This window comes from Cyprinus carpio, chromosome B20 (genome assembly GCF_018340385.1).
Source record: "Cyprinus carpio isolate SPL01 chromosome B20, ASM1834038v1, whole genome shotgun sequence".
In the NCBI taxonomy this organism is placed as follows: domain Eukaryota; kingdom Metazoa; phylum Chordata; class Actinopteri; order Cypriniformes; family Cyprinidae; genus Cyprinus; species Cyprinus carpio.
Genome location: NC_056616.1, coordinates 29,212,207 through 29,226,859, shown reverse-complemented (window position 1 = coordinate 29,226,859; position 14,653 = coordinate 29,212,207). Strand labels below are relative to the sequence as shown.

General features: G+C 37.1%; 1 pseudogene; it reads right to left on the bottom strand.

The window, feature by feature from the left end:
• Window positions 1–1,520: 1,520 nt before the first annotated feature.
• LOC109113401 lies at window positions 1,521–14,414 on the bottom strand (annotated as a pseudogene).
• Window positions 14,415–14,653: the final 239 nt, after the last annotated feature.

Below are 14,653 nucleotides of genomic sequence, written 5' to 3'. Positions count from 1 at the left end.
ACAGAAAGCCAGGGTTTGTAACGTACAGTCACGTAATACCCCGTATGCTCGACTCTATGTCTGATAGACCACTTACCAAAGAGAATATTGTTCCAAAGATGCATCTTGCTGATCTTTTTGAGTAATGCTGTCAGATAGTTTGTCTCGCAGACTTGTTGTAATACTGTGAACAACCAAAAAATTACTAATACGAAAATTTGTATATGTATAGATGGATTAAACAAAACACTAAATTTGCTTGCCAGTGTTTTTTTTTTAGCCATACTTCCTTCAAACGTTTTACGTGTAGTGTTTGGTGTTATTATACATGACAAAAATACATTGTAAAAAGTACGTGTAGAACAAAAACAAACCATTTTATATCTGCGATATGTCACATTCGTGTGTCGATTGGATATAAAATTTGCGAGCAATTCATAAAATAAACGTTGATTATGATTTTCATAGTTCTTAAAAAATTGTCCATGGGAGCCTTAATCAATAGTGCAAACTCTAAGTGCTGAATACCTCTTACATTAAAACACCTTACCTTACAATATAACTACAACTCACAGAAGATTATTTTTATCGATAGCTGGTTTGGCCTATAGCTAGTATACCTAAAGTTACCTCGTTTTGGAACATAAGGTTGAGGTTTATTCATTATTACTAACTATACTTAACCTAGCTTTTTTTTTCTGGAATGGCCCCCCAAGCATTGTTGTTTGTTTGCTTTTCTAGCATTTCTTTTGAGAAAAGTCTTATACCTCAAGTGTTAGGTAACATAGCTGGCTGAATCCTCCTTCACCGGACTCTCCTTCACTATTCATCTTGGACATCTGTCTTATTAAATGTGTTTATATGTAGACCAAAACCATGAATAAGAGATGAAACTAATGCACAATATGCGTTTTATCCTTGCACACAACATTAAAAGGGGTGTTGCTTGTAAATTCCAAATACACACACGCACAAGAGAGATCATAGAGAAGGCTAAAGTTTTATATATGGTATGTAATTAAAGGGAAATTTTCTTCAATAGATATTCTGGTAATAACTTGAGCTCTCTCAGCCATTCCATTCCAACTGTTGTGAGTAAAGAATTTTCTTCTGTGGGACATTAAAAGCGGTTTGTGAAGGAGAAAATGGTTTGGGAACTTCCCATGTATTAATATATATATATTTATATCGTATATATATATGAATATTATACTGATATCTGAGTGCTTATCAGATATGATATGATCTATAATCTAATATATATATATATATATATATATTTTACAAATCTGAAAATATCTTGTTCATGTTTTATATAAGACAGAATTCTGTAAAGACATTATGACAGAATTTCAATTTTTTGGTAAAACACACACAAATATACCCACAAACAACTTTGTCTCATCTCTTTAGTGTGCACTCTTTAATATAAAAAGTAACAAGACATGAGAAATTGCAATCTCAGTGCTTTTATTTGTGTTTTATTTCCAGTTGGCACGTTTATTTTTTACAATAATATTTAAGGTTATACAATCAAATACAAGTGTTTTCATAGACAAGTTTCATTAATTTGTGGCTTTCCTCTCAATATCTGACCTAAGTAAATGTCAGGTATTTGATGCCACATTCCTGATGTCAAACATGCATCTGACCCCATGCAGGGGAAATCTCAGCACGCAATCTCATGCGTGATGTTCCCTGCTAGAAGTGGCGTTGTGTCCTCATGCTGGTTCTTTCTGTGGAAGCCTTAACATTAGAAGTCCTTATTGTTCATATAATATAATCACTAGTGTGTTTTCTAGATCATGCCTGCGAGCCAGGGCGGGAGAAAGAGTCCGATTGTGCCCAGCAAACAAACTATGATGAACATCCATAGGAAGATTCTGTCTATTACCATAGCGACATACTTCCAGTCCTCTTTTACCTGTGTGGAGAGATAAGAGAATCGAGTGGATTATAAAACAACATGTAACTAGAAAAGTAAAGTTTATAACGAAACTATCCCTTTAAGCCTATCAGAAGGGTGGACCACGACAGACTCAAATATATACCCACAAACCACTTTGTCTCTATCTCTTTAGTCTGCAGTTTTTACTATGAAGAGGAACAAGAAATTAGAAATATCAACCTCAGTGGTTTTGTGTAGTCAGTTACTTTTTTCCAGTTGGCACTTTTCATTTTCACAATAATATTTATGGTTATACATTCAAATACATGCGTTTTTATTGACAAACTTCTTTAATTTGTGACTCTCTTAGTTTTTAATAAAAGTTTGTCATAAACTTAGACATTGGCTTGACAAATCATTGCTCAAAGGTTTAAAATTGTTCTGAGCAGGCAGTTCTGTGCCAAATTTGATAGATCTAATGTAGCTTAAAAGCCATATAAGTTACAATTATTTTATAAATAAGTAATGAATCAAAAAATATTAAATATAAAATTATTAAAAATTTAAATTGTATATAATATTGTTTACAAGTTTGGAATCAGTATGTTTTTCTTTTTTGAAGTAATTAACACTTTTATTTAGCAAAGTCACATTAAATGGATTAAAAATGTCATTTAGAACATTTAGAATGTTACAAAAGATTTCTATTTCAAATAACTTATATTCATCAAATATTCCTGAAATATCAGCTTCCACAAAAATATTAAGCTGCACAACTGTTTTCAACTTTGATAATAAATGTGTTTCTGGAGCATTAGATGAGCATATAAGAATGATTTCTGAAGAATCATGTAACAGTGAAGACTGGATAAATGGCTGCTTTTAATTTTATTTTGCCATCACAGGAATAAATGATATTTTAAAATATATTAAAATAGAAAATATATTTTAAATTGTAATTTATTTTAGAAAATTACAGTTTTTACTGTATTTTGATCAAATAAATGCAGTGTGCTTATTCCAAAAACATTTGGGAAAAATGACACTAAACTTTTGAACAGTAGTGTAAAATTAATAATAATAAAAAAATTCAATTTATTTTTCATGTCAGAGAACCTGTAAGAAACTTACACTAAAGTCAGCATCTTCTGCTCTCAGGTGGTCTGCTATGTAGTGAACCCCCTCCAGAGCTTGCAGAACACTGGGGGACAGTGGGAACCCTGGGTTGTCTGGCATCATGTTCTCAGGCCGCTTTGTGACATTAACTCTTCCACCAAGCTGCCTGGAAGCCAGGCCCAACTCCAGTCTAGAGGAGGGGCCAAATTTCTGTAGAGGAGGTGGAGTCGAGATGAGAGGGCAGGGTGAAGGGGTCTGGAGTGAAGGTGAGATCGCTGAGGACAGCGTTCCCAGTTCTAGGTCCTTATAACAGAAGCGTCTGCGGGACTCGTCCTCCCCTCTGAACCAGCTAGTAGATGTACTGAGGGTTGAGTTTGCCGGTCCAAGAACCCGTGACGTCATTCCTTGGCCCTGCTGCTGCAGGAGGAGGAGTTTCTGTCTGCGACGGCTGTCCGGTGAAGGTCTACGCATAAACAACCACCGTGGGATCAAATCCAAGAAGACTGAGTGAACCCAATGGGGCATCTTATGAGTGCTGGGCGAGCGGTGGTGCACATTAAGCACAAAGACGGTGATGACGATGGACAAGGTGACGAAGATCATAATGAAGAGGAGGTATTCGCCAATGAGCGGGATCAACAGCCAGTGGAGGGGATGATTTCGCAGATGAGCAGCAGGAAGATCGCAGAGTTTAGGTGAGGACCGAGATACACAGCTGATCTTCTCACCACAATCTGGATCGGGAGGTAGAAGACCGCACGGTCAGCAGGAGGAGATGAGCAGGCAGGGATGATGAGGTTTATGGTGTAGAAGGTTTTGCATCTAAGTGACGGCGAAAAAATAGGTGGATTCTTCCAGGTAGACTTCATGGCAGCGTCGTCGTAATTCTTGGTGTTGTTAGTTGCCGACAGTCCTTGATGATATCTACCCCGGCCGTTTCTCTCTCCAAGTAATCTTATACAGGTCAACCGGTTCTCGATGCGCTCTAGGTCGATCTTTGGCTTTGTCGTAAGTCCACGAGCCGAATTTCATCTTGGGGGGGGCAGTTCTGCGGTCAAAGGGAAGAAGTGACATCGATGCCTGCCATGAGCGCTTGTAGATGGCAGCTTGAACCCCAGCGTGGCACTTTGAACCTGTGTGGAAGATGTTGGCTTTGGTCCTGTGGGTCAGACCGCAAACTCCCCGTCTGCACGGTGAGGGGACAACCAAAATTCATTGGATCAGATGTAATTTACTTACAGGAAATAGCAGTGAAATTGTTTCATGCATCATACAAATGTAAGCAAAATAAATTTTCCCACACATTTTAATATGTGCTACAAAGCCATTAAAACTTGCATATTTGCTGTTACAATTACCTGTACCAATGGAATATGATGTTTTATTACTATTTTCTATGTATATATATTTTATATTTTAATGTGAGAAACCTAAAATGATCAAGGTTTGGATTATCAAGTTTGGATATAACACAAAGATATAAACGAAGCCTAAACGAATATTAGGAAGCCTGAGGATTGGGCAATATGACCAAATCTCATATCACAATATGAGTAATGTTATTTCACGCTAACAATGTATATCACAAAACCATAATTTATTATTTTTGATTTAAATAAAGTCATGATATCAAAATTTTTTGATACCATAGAAATTTCAAATTCTTTTCACCAGTGTGTCAATATCACAAAAAAAACTAATACTAGTCTAAAAAGAGAAGATAAAAAAAAAAATTTCACTGAAGACAAGTAAAAGTGTCACAGAGATTAAATAAGAATAATAAACTAATCAAAAGCAGCAGGAAAAAAAATACTATGGTAGATAAATAATAACTCTGCTTACCTATCAGCATTAATCAATCATTAATAAAAACACTGCATATTCTTTACTGTGTAACATATTTCTTCTTATTATGATTACAAAAGTGATTTAGTCAAAAGCAGTGAGATTTTTTGTTTCTGTTTGATTACATGAATGACAGACAGCAGGACTATTAGACTGCTGTCCCTTTAAGAGCCGCCCAGATCCAATATACTGTTACACATGGTTTTTTCTTTCTCAGCTGTTTGCTTTCTCACTTAAGACCTGAATTACTGTGTTTTAGAGGATACTTGCAAAGATGGCATTTGACAAATACAAGTGTTTTTTAAACCACAATATTTAAAAAACACAGCAATGTCACGTGAAGGTGTAACCAATGATAGAGGTGATAGTCCAAAAATCTATACCGATCATTTCTACTGGTTAATCATGCTCTTCGGTATATCGGCTCCACCACCCTACTTATAAAAAACAAAACCAACCAAATAAACAAACTATTATTATTATTACATTTTGCTACATGCACATCAGTTTGGGTTATTGTAGGATCCTTGGTTATTGGGTTATTTTAGTCATACCTAGCTATACGGTACATTTAAGATAAATAATTTGATTAATGAAATATTAAAAAATTAAAAATAAATTCTCAACAATAAATGCGATATATAAGCTCGATAAGGGGTTAATTATTTATAAGCTGTTATCATCATTCCATGATGCCTTTTACAAGGAGTTTCTTTGCTAGTTTAAGTATTTTCAACAGCGTTGTTTTAATATGATTCAGCAGTTGAAGTGTATGATGAACGCCTATGAGAGTTCTTGAATCTAGGCTGGTTAGCACCATAAGGCAACATTGGTGCAGTCTAGGACGAAGGGTGGGAGTTTCATTTCAGTTCATTTCATGTCAATGCCCATGGCAGTATTGCTACAGTACACCTTAATGATCATGTCACTGCTTGGTGCGCTTCTGTGGAGCACCAAGCTCGGCATTTAAAACTGGGCAGTCTACAAAGCCTACACACTTAACATCTTACTTCTCTGGCTTGATTTTCTCTTTGCATTTAACTTGATTAACTGGATTTATGAGTGTTTGGGTTAGCTCAGAATAAATTGTTTACTAACGCACTTGTTGTTACAAAACTATATCCGGGACCCAGATTAGTTCTGATGGAACCCTGGATAGAAGTCACATTGTCGTAGTCCTGAAGGCTTCGCAGCGTATGTTTATAGTCCCATTCCACTCCTGAGCGAGAGGCCCACCAAGGTTTCCGGAAATTAAAAACAAAATCAGTTACAAAAAGTCTGGCCACCATTATAGCTTATCTGCTCCATTTTATTTTGTATATTTATTATAGAATTATTTTTACTATTTCAACCAACTTTGCTCTAATTATTACAGTGCCAGATCACCCCCCCTCTCCTCCCCTCCAGTCCATTTCACATATTTGCTTTCCTGCTGTACATCACCTGCTTAGTTAGCCAGACCATTTGTCTGTCATCATCTTTGATTCTTCTCGTCGCTGGTGTATTGGGCAGAAAAGGAAGGAAGGACAGCAGTGGGGGTATTTAGATGAGTCAGGATGCTGGGCTTTGCGGCTCCATCAGAAAGCTTTTGGTTCAGAAAGATCACAGACACCTTGATAACTTTTAAATCTTTCTGATGGACTTGGAGCCTTCAAGGACCATGTTCCCCAATAATAATAAAATAATTACTGGCATTTTGTATTTATTGCTGTTGTAAGTATGCTAAGCTTTAGATAACCTTGCACCAAGACAGACGTCTGGATAGGTGTGAAATTTAGGCTCCATCTGGACCCAATCAAATTCAAAGTTTGTGTCAGCAAGATTTAAAAATAAATTATTTAAGGATGTTTCCACTAATAATATTTAAGCAGCACAACTGTTTCAACATTGATAATAATTAATAATAATAATAATAACAATAAATGTTTCTTGAGCACGAAATCAGCATATATAGAATGATTTCTGAAGGATCATGTCACATTAGAAATTGGAGTAATGATTTCTGCCAATTTTGCTTTGACCAATCACATGAATATATTACATTTTAAAATAATCGAAAATAGTTAATTTATACTTACCACAATCAATCAGCTGGCGCAATAGATAAACCAAATTTGACAATGACAACATCAGAGGTGTTTGGTACACAGGCCTTGACCACTTGTTTGTAGCCATCAAAGAGCTTTTGAAGAGTTCATCTATCAGCGTCCGTGAATGAAGTTCTTCTCGCAACAAGGACCTGCAAAGTGGAAAAGAATACACTACATTAGCAGCTAATACTTGTACTAAGATTTAATTAATGCATCAAAGAAAATATATATAATAATATGAATAATATATATATACTGTATATATATGATATCCTTATTACGAGCCTAGTAAGATTTTGGATCATCCTAATGCTGCATACAGAAAGACTTTTTACATCCTGCATATACAAAGTTTATTTCGACTGCTATAAAGCTCCTTTCACAATTAAACATATGATCTATGAGGAAAGTGGAGGCATTTTACATTATTGTTTCTACTGTCCTTGTCGTCACAACTTGGCATATAAATGGCAGTCATAAAAGTAAATTACATCATCTTATAGTAAATTTGTTCATTACTGAAGTGCCAACATTCAGATTGCTAGAGAGCTGGTAAGCAGTTTCGCACGCTCAGAGCTTATTTGTAAAGTTTTCTTTGTAGATTTGAGTGTACCATGACAAATTATTGAACAAGTGTGTGAATTTACAGGAGCTAGAGATTAAATATTTAAATTAACTAATGGGAAGAGAGCCTATTAATTTATCTATGGGACTCACTGACCCACCCTATGTTGCATGGTAAATAACTAAAACTATATATTAAAGCGCTCATCAGGGTGATTAACTCCCATTCCGATTTCTTTAATCATCATATCATAATTACACGCATCATCACTTCATCACTTCTTATCCATCGACTGTAATTGATTTGCTCAAAAATGTTTCCAAGCAAATTATTCCACATGGTTAAACTTCAGCAATATCACGTGAGGCAGCGTACTGTTTCCAAAATCTCAATGTAGGCCTACAGTATGCCGACTGCCTCAGTAATTACAGCTAAAAAACAGCATCATTTTTGTGAGTGTGATACTGCTTATACACAGCGTTTTAAGAAACTAATTTTTAAATTTACTCACATTGTAAGAAACGATTTTGTCTGTTAATTTGTCTGTTGTTAAAAAAAAACAAAAAAAAGCCTTGCGCCTGCATGTCTCAGAGCAATCAAACAAGCGTTTTCCGATCATGACTGAATCAGTGGCCCTGTCCCAAATGGAACACATTTCATGTGCACTTTTGGCCTTGCAGACTTACAATGGCCGCCATGTGCGCATTCGCCTGTCCTTTGCAGACAGTCGAGCTGAAGTTGCTGTCAATGCAAAACTATGCTCCTGCTTGTATTGGCCCTCCATCAAGTGGGTAGGGGACTGCACACATTTTGGTCTACAATCTGTGCCTAGAGTTTCGGCTGGCTGACTCCCAGGTAATCCTGAAGCCCCGGCCTGGCTATGCCCAAGGTTTCCCACTACTCCCTTCAGGGTTCCTCCATAGCCCTCAAATGCTCTGCCCCCGGAGGAGGCCCAGACCCAAGCCCTAGCTTAGCTCTGTCTTGCTTCAGACCAGCTCTTTGTCTGTCAAAGTGGCCGGCTGAAGGGGAATGCCATCTCTAAGCAGAATATGGCCCACTGGATTGTGGATGCCATCACCCCTGGCTTCATCAGGCACATGTGTGTGCCCTGCCCATCAGTTGCGAGCTCAATCAAAACTAGAAGTGTTGCATCCCTCCTGGGCACTGGCTCGTGGTGCCATCGCTGGCAGATATCTGCCAGAGCTGTGGGCTGGGCAACCCCTAACACGTTCGTTAGATTCTCATGAGCCTTCGTATGGATCTGGTATCCTCCTGTGTTTCTCACCTCAAAACGGGTAGAAGCACTGAGAGTTTTTAGCAAGCCGAGCTTCGGGTCGGCTTGCTTAAAACCGCTCCAGAGAGTCCTAATTGAAGACCCTGTCGAGCTCCTCCGTACCCTCTCGCAGCCAGATGTGGGAGGAGCGTCCGGCGCCAGCCCCTCACTCGATGGGGATCTTGAATCTGTGAGAAACCGGTTAGAGGACTGGGTTCCAAATGTAGAGACCTAAGTGGATCCCATATGTGTAGTCCACAGTATAGCCCTCAGAGCCCGTGTTTCCCCGGCAGACTTTCTGCTATTTTTACAAGAGGGTTTCAATCACCTCTAATCGTTCCATATGTGCTTAAACGGTTGTTCATATGTGTAAGTGCTTCCGAAACCTCCTTCAGGAAGAATGGGACTTCCGCAGCACTCCTGTCCCGCGTGTATATGAGTACATTTTCCAGTGTTATCCAGTCTTACTGAGTTGGTAGGTGCCATAGTGGCAGTAGCTGGTCTTCTTGTTGTGGTAAATCTGGCCTGTGCCAAAAAGTAGGGGCACAGAAGGCTTCCGCAGGAATCACTGGAAGGGGCAGTAGCTATGGTCCTTTGTTAGGGATCCCAATTCATCGGGGCTATCATCCGACGTGACGTCGAGAGTGACCGACTGAAAGGAAACGTCTCGTTTATGTATGGTAACCCTCGTTCCCTGATGGAGGGAACGCGAGTGGAGATGTCACGTCCCGTCGCCATAGCTTCTGTACCACCGCTCCTCAGCAAAAAACTGAATATGTGCTGCACCTGCTGCCTACTGGATGCAATAATCTCATGCCAATTTGCATTGGCCTCGTTTAGTTTTACACTTGAAGATTGGTCTCGGGAGGACTAAACGAGATCCCAATTCGTCGTCGGTCATCAGACGTGACAACTCCATTCCCTCCTTCAGGGAACGAGGGTTACCATACGTAACCGAGACGTTTCCTCTTGTGTAATTTAGATGGAAAATGTGTGCCTTTTTATCATTTGAGTCACTTATCAAAAGTTGATAAAAGTTGCCAAATAAATTATAAAAATAGCTAAATTTGTTGCTAGGTGATTTTGGAATAAAAATATGCTAGTGTAGTGTGAAAAGTTGCTAAATTTAGCAACAAAATTGCTAAATTGGTAACACTGGGCACACGTCATTACGTCACCACGTGACAGCATCCTACATCCCAACCCAGAATTTCAAGTATAAACATGTAGTTTTGTCTTCGTTATGAAGCCATATACAGTTTTAGGTGTTTAATTTTTAATTTACTGAAAGCTTCAAGTGCAGTTAATTATTTGTCATGCTATACGTGCAAACAGACGACGTAGTTGTTGAAGCCATGCTCTTTTGTTTGCCATCAAACAGTTGACCACTGCCGTGTGTGTATCCTGTCGCAAAATGCGGCGAAAAGTCCTACACGATGGTAAAAGTGTGATTAATGTCTATACTGCACTTCAATAATGCGACTAAAATATAAATACTCCACGTCTTAATTCGATTTGGGTTAATTCAAGTATGACTTTAGCGGGATTAAGGTTATCAAAAATCTGTTTACATTGTAGATTCTTAATCAGAGTATTGTCTTAATCGTGTTTAAATCGGACACATTGTTATCCATGTAAACATTCTCAGTGTGTTTGAACGAATCAGTTGTAAATGAGTCTTTTCGCTGAATTTGAAATATCACACTTCCTAAACACATAGGCCTATAACTCTTACTCTTATATCCCATAAAATATATATATTCATATTTATATCTATTTAAAAAGAGAAGTAGCTGTGGGTAATGTGAAGCTGAAAGTTCGTCACAAACAGTGAACAACTACAAAATATTATGAATCATTCAAAACACCAGTCTATTTTACTTTGATTAAAGATGAGGGCACAAAAAAAAGATGTGGATAAAAGAAATGTAATAAAATTACTTAGTATTCCATAAATAAAATACAAATTGTCAATTTAGATTTTTGTATTTAAAAGTAGTTTATTTTCAAAAATAATAAAACTGAATAAAATCTAGACGTTTTTTCACTGACTGACTGACGAGCCCAGTCTCATGAAAATGCATATCAATATCATGTTTTTTGTTGTTGTTGTTGTTGTTTGTATTTTACATGCTATTTATATGCAGAAACTGACTGTGCATATGATACGCACGTTTTACATGCATTTAATGCACAGTTTTTTTGCGTGCAGAGGATACACACTTTTGTTGGCCATGGGTGGTTGCTTGGCCAGTTTTAGGAGGGGCTATAGCCTCTGTTGTTGGCGTCCATATTTTGGCGTACATATAATACGTGCCTACCCCACACCCCTAAACCTAACAATTGCATATCATATGCACACCAGTTTAAAGAAATGCACATTCATGAGATCGGATTAGAGCAGGCCCTATGCAATCTTTTTCCTTTGGGTTTTTCGTATACTATATTGAATTGAAGTAGGTGCATATTTAGATTCAGTGAGTAGTATGTCTGAAATCATGTGATAGTGACCACATGATGAATATAGTATGTTTTGGATTTTTATTAATACTGCTTATAGAATATGTTCTCTATTTAAGTTTTCATTTTGGACCTACCTGTATATACTGAGGAAAAAATGCTCTCAAGAACATTGCTTCAAACACCTGATATGTGTAAAGCCGACAATTTTTAATCATACTTGGACCAGTGTGGCTAACTGAATGATGACTGATTATCTTCTTTTTCCAAGAGGAGATGTCCTGTAATCTCTGCACCTTGGTTTGAACACCTTTGCAGGACAGAGGCTAGACACCATTAAGCTGGCCCACTTCGGTCTCATCTCTGAGCTGAGGGAGGCATTATTACAGAACCCTGAGGACAGTGTTTGCACATAGTATGTGTCAGGCCTGCTATTTGAGTGCTGTAGCATGGCTGGAGTTGCTCTCTGAGAGCAGTTCATTTGCTGTGTGTGAGAACTGAGCTCCCCGTGGGTCATGCTGGCACAATGAGTCACACTCTGGGGCGAGTGACAACATGTCATTAACAAGTCAGATTTAGGGTCTGCACCACAGGGCATTAGTACAGTGGGACATGATATGAAACCCAAGCACCCAAGCATATTTTCTCCCCTCTGGCACATTTCTTGCTTTTTTTAAAGCATATTATGGACAGCAATACAGTTCAAAGTTATTATTACTCTGAGGCTAGGAATTTGGTATTTTTTATAATATATATATATGTATGTATATATATATATATATTATATCTATATATATATATATATAATTATATATATATATATATAAATATATATATATATATATATATATATATATATATATATATAATATATATATATATATATATATATATATATATATAGTGATGATGTAATATATAGTCATTTATAGCTTAGAATAAAAGAAAAAGTGTTCATAAACCAACAGGCAATATGGTTTAATTAGAGAAAATGTGTTTTCTATTTCTTCACAATAGATTTGTATTATTATTATTATTAATAAATAAATTAATAAAATATTAATTATAATTAATTAATAATAATAATAAATTGATAAAACAAAATTAGATTAAAACAAATTAAACTTTTTTTTAACGTTTTCTTAAAGAGTTAGTATATTATTAATATTATCATTATTAATTTATTTAAAAAAATAACAACTGAATGTATTTAATTTTGTTTATAGTTTTAATATAAAACAAGGAAAACTGTGTTGACTTGGTATTTTCATATTTTCATTAAACAAAATTATGAAAGGTTGATAAGCTTTTACACTGCAAAAATGTTGTTTAAGGGTGACTGTCTAATTGTCTTCATCAGTAATTAAATTCAAAGCGCAGCGAACTTATAAATATAACTATTGCACCACATTTTACTTTAAAATATTATTTTGTATAATAAAAGTTTTATTCTCTACAAATGTTTCATTTAGTAGGCCTACCATGTACCCTATAACTAAAAGGTGTAGACCTATAATTTTAATTCATTACAGTGATTTTTTTTTTCTTAAGTAGCAATTACTTTGTAGGCTACTACAGAACAACTGGTTAACGTGATAATTTTTGTATGTCACTAAAAAAGAACATCGAAATTCTAGGCTCGTTCTCAATTCCAGTTTGGAACGGTGACGTGTGCGTCAGTTCTGCAGCCGCTCAAACAGCGATAACAGCGCACCCGCTCTCCAGTCTGTGAGGAGCAGAGCAGGTGGACGGATTTCACTATACAGACTGTAGGCTGTTAGATCAAAGCCTCGGACCTGAAATTGGATGGCGACCTTCTTTTTTTCTTGTATCTCTGTTAAACTCTGGAAACTTTCCAGAGCTCGGGATGTTCTTGAGCAAATCCGATGCAAATAGCGATGGTAAAGTGCATCCAGCTGCAAGCTCATCAGATGCCCGCAGTGATATTCATTCATCAGAGTCCAGCTGCTGCTGACAGCGAGCAGCGCTCGTGGAGAGTGCGAGCGTAAACGCAGAGTGATGAGCAAGCCCAATAAATCTGCCTTGATTTAAGCGCCAGCTTGGCCGTGGAGAGGACATTTAATTTTACTGGCAATCGTGCGTGCCATTCTAATGCCTACACATCTCTGACTGTGGATATGTGAAAGTATTTGCATCTTAAACCAGCTCATGGTGGTTTTGCTGGTTTAAGATAAACTGGTCTCCCATTGTGACCTGCTGAAAACCAGATTAAACTGGATGTTTTGAGATTTTTAAGCAGAGGCAGTTTGTTCTTAACTGACAATGAATCAAATTGATCAAATTAATCAATGCACGTTGGAAATGCCTAAAATACACAAGTAAAACAATCAAATATAAACTTTGTGTCTTATTTTTAAAGACTCTTTTCTAGAAAAGATTCTGGCTTAGGGTGACCAAAACTGGTTTAAGTTGACAGACCATTTTAGACCAGCATCAAAACCGCTATTATAACCAGATTAAGGAAGGCTAGGAAGGGTTTTTTTTTTTTTTTTATTTTTTGTTTGGAAATGAGCAGTCAAAATCAGTTTATACAATTAATAGTCAGTTTGGACTAGAGACCAGCTACAGTACCATGTTCCACGAGTCTCTTTGGTTTCTTTCTTAAGCAATATTTGTGGAAAAATGTGAAACAAATCAGAAGTGAAACTTACCTGACTCACATAGGATAGTGCAGAGAAGAGAAATCCTCAGGAAGAACCGCTGATACTGAAAGCGCTCCATCATACAGCCAATTACTTTCAATACATTTCTATATTTTCATCTGCATTCCACGCGACAGTTTCCGTATAATTCAGTGGCTTCTGTGTTTTTCGGTTGTGGTGTCATACTCTGCATCCTCTGCTGGTTGTATTTAGGGTTAGATGTGCTCGACAAGTTTTTTTAATCTCGTGTATTAAAAGGGTTGGCAAAAATTAGTTTTTCGTAGCATAAATCCAGTGTTCTTCCATATTTATCCAACCCTGAAGTTTTATTTCTCTCTACGTGAAAAAGCACGATGATGGGCTTAAGTTTTGCGCACCTGTTCAGCGGAAGATCAGATTCCGTGCTGCAAAAGTATTATTTATCTCCATACGCATCCGAAAAAGAAGTATTTTTAGAAGCAGATATATCCCAGAGTAACTCCATTCGTCTCACACAGTGTCTAGATGCACTCATGACCTGGCTCCTGCTGTTTCCAGGGTTTACTACAGACTGAGCATCTCTATCTCAGTCCGCCTACCCACTTTCATGTCAGACAGAAAGGGAGGGAGGCGAACACATCACAAGTTCACGAGCTTGACCACTTTTCAAATTGTCCGATGTCTGTTCAACAAATCTGAACGAATTTTCTTTTTCAATTAAAAACAACAACATAATTAACTCAAGATTAATGGATACTTTCGCGAACTCGTATGGAGAAGATCCTTGTCAAATCA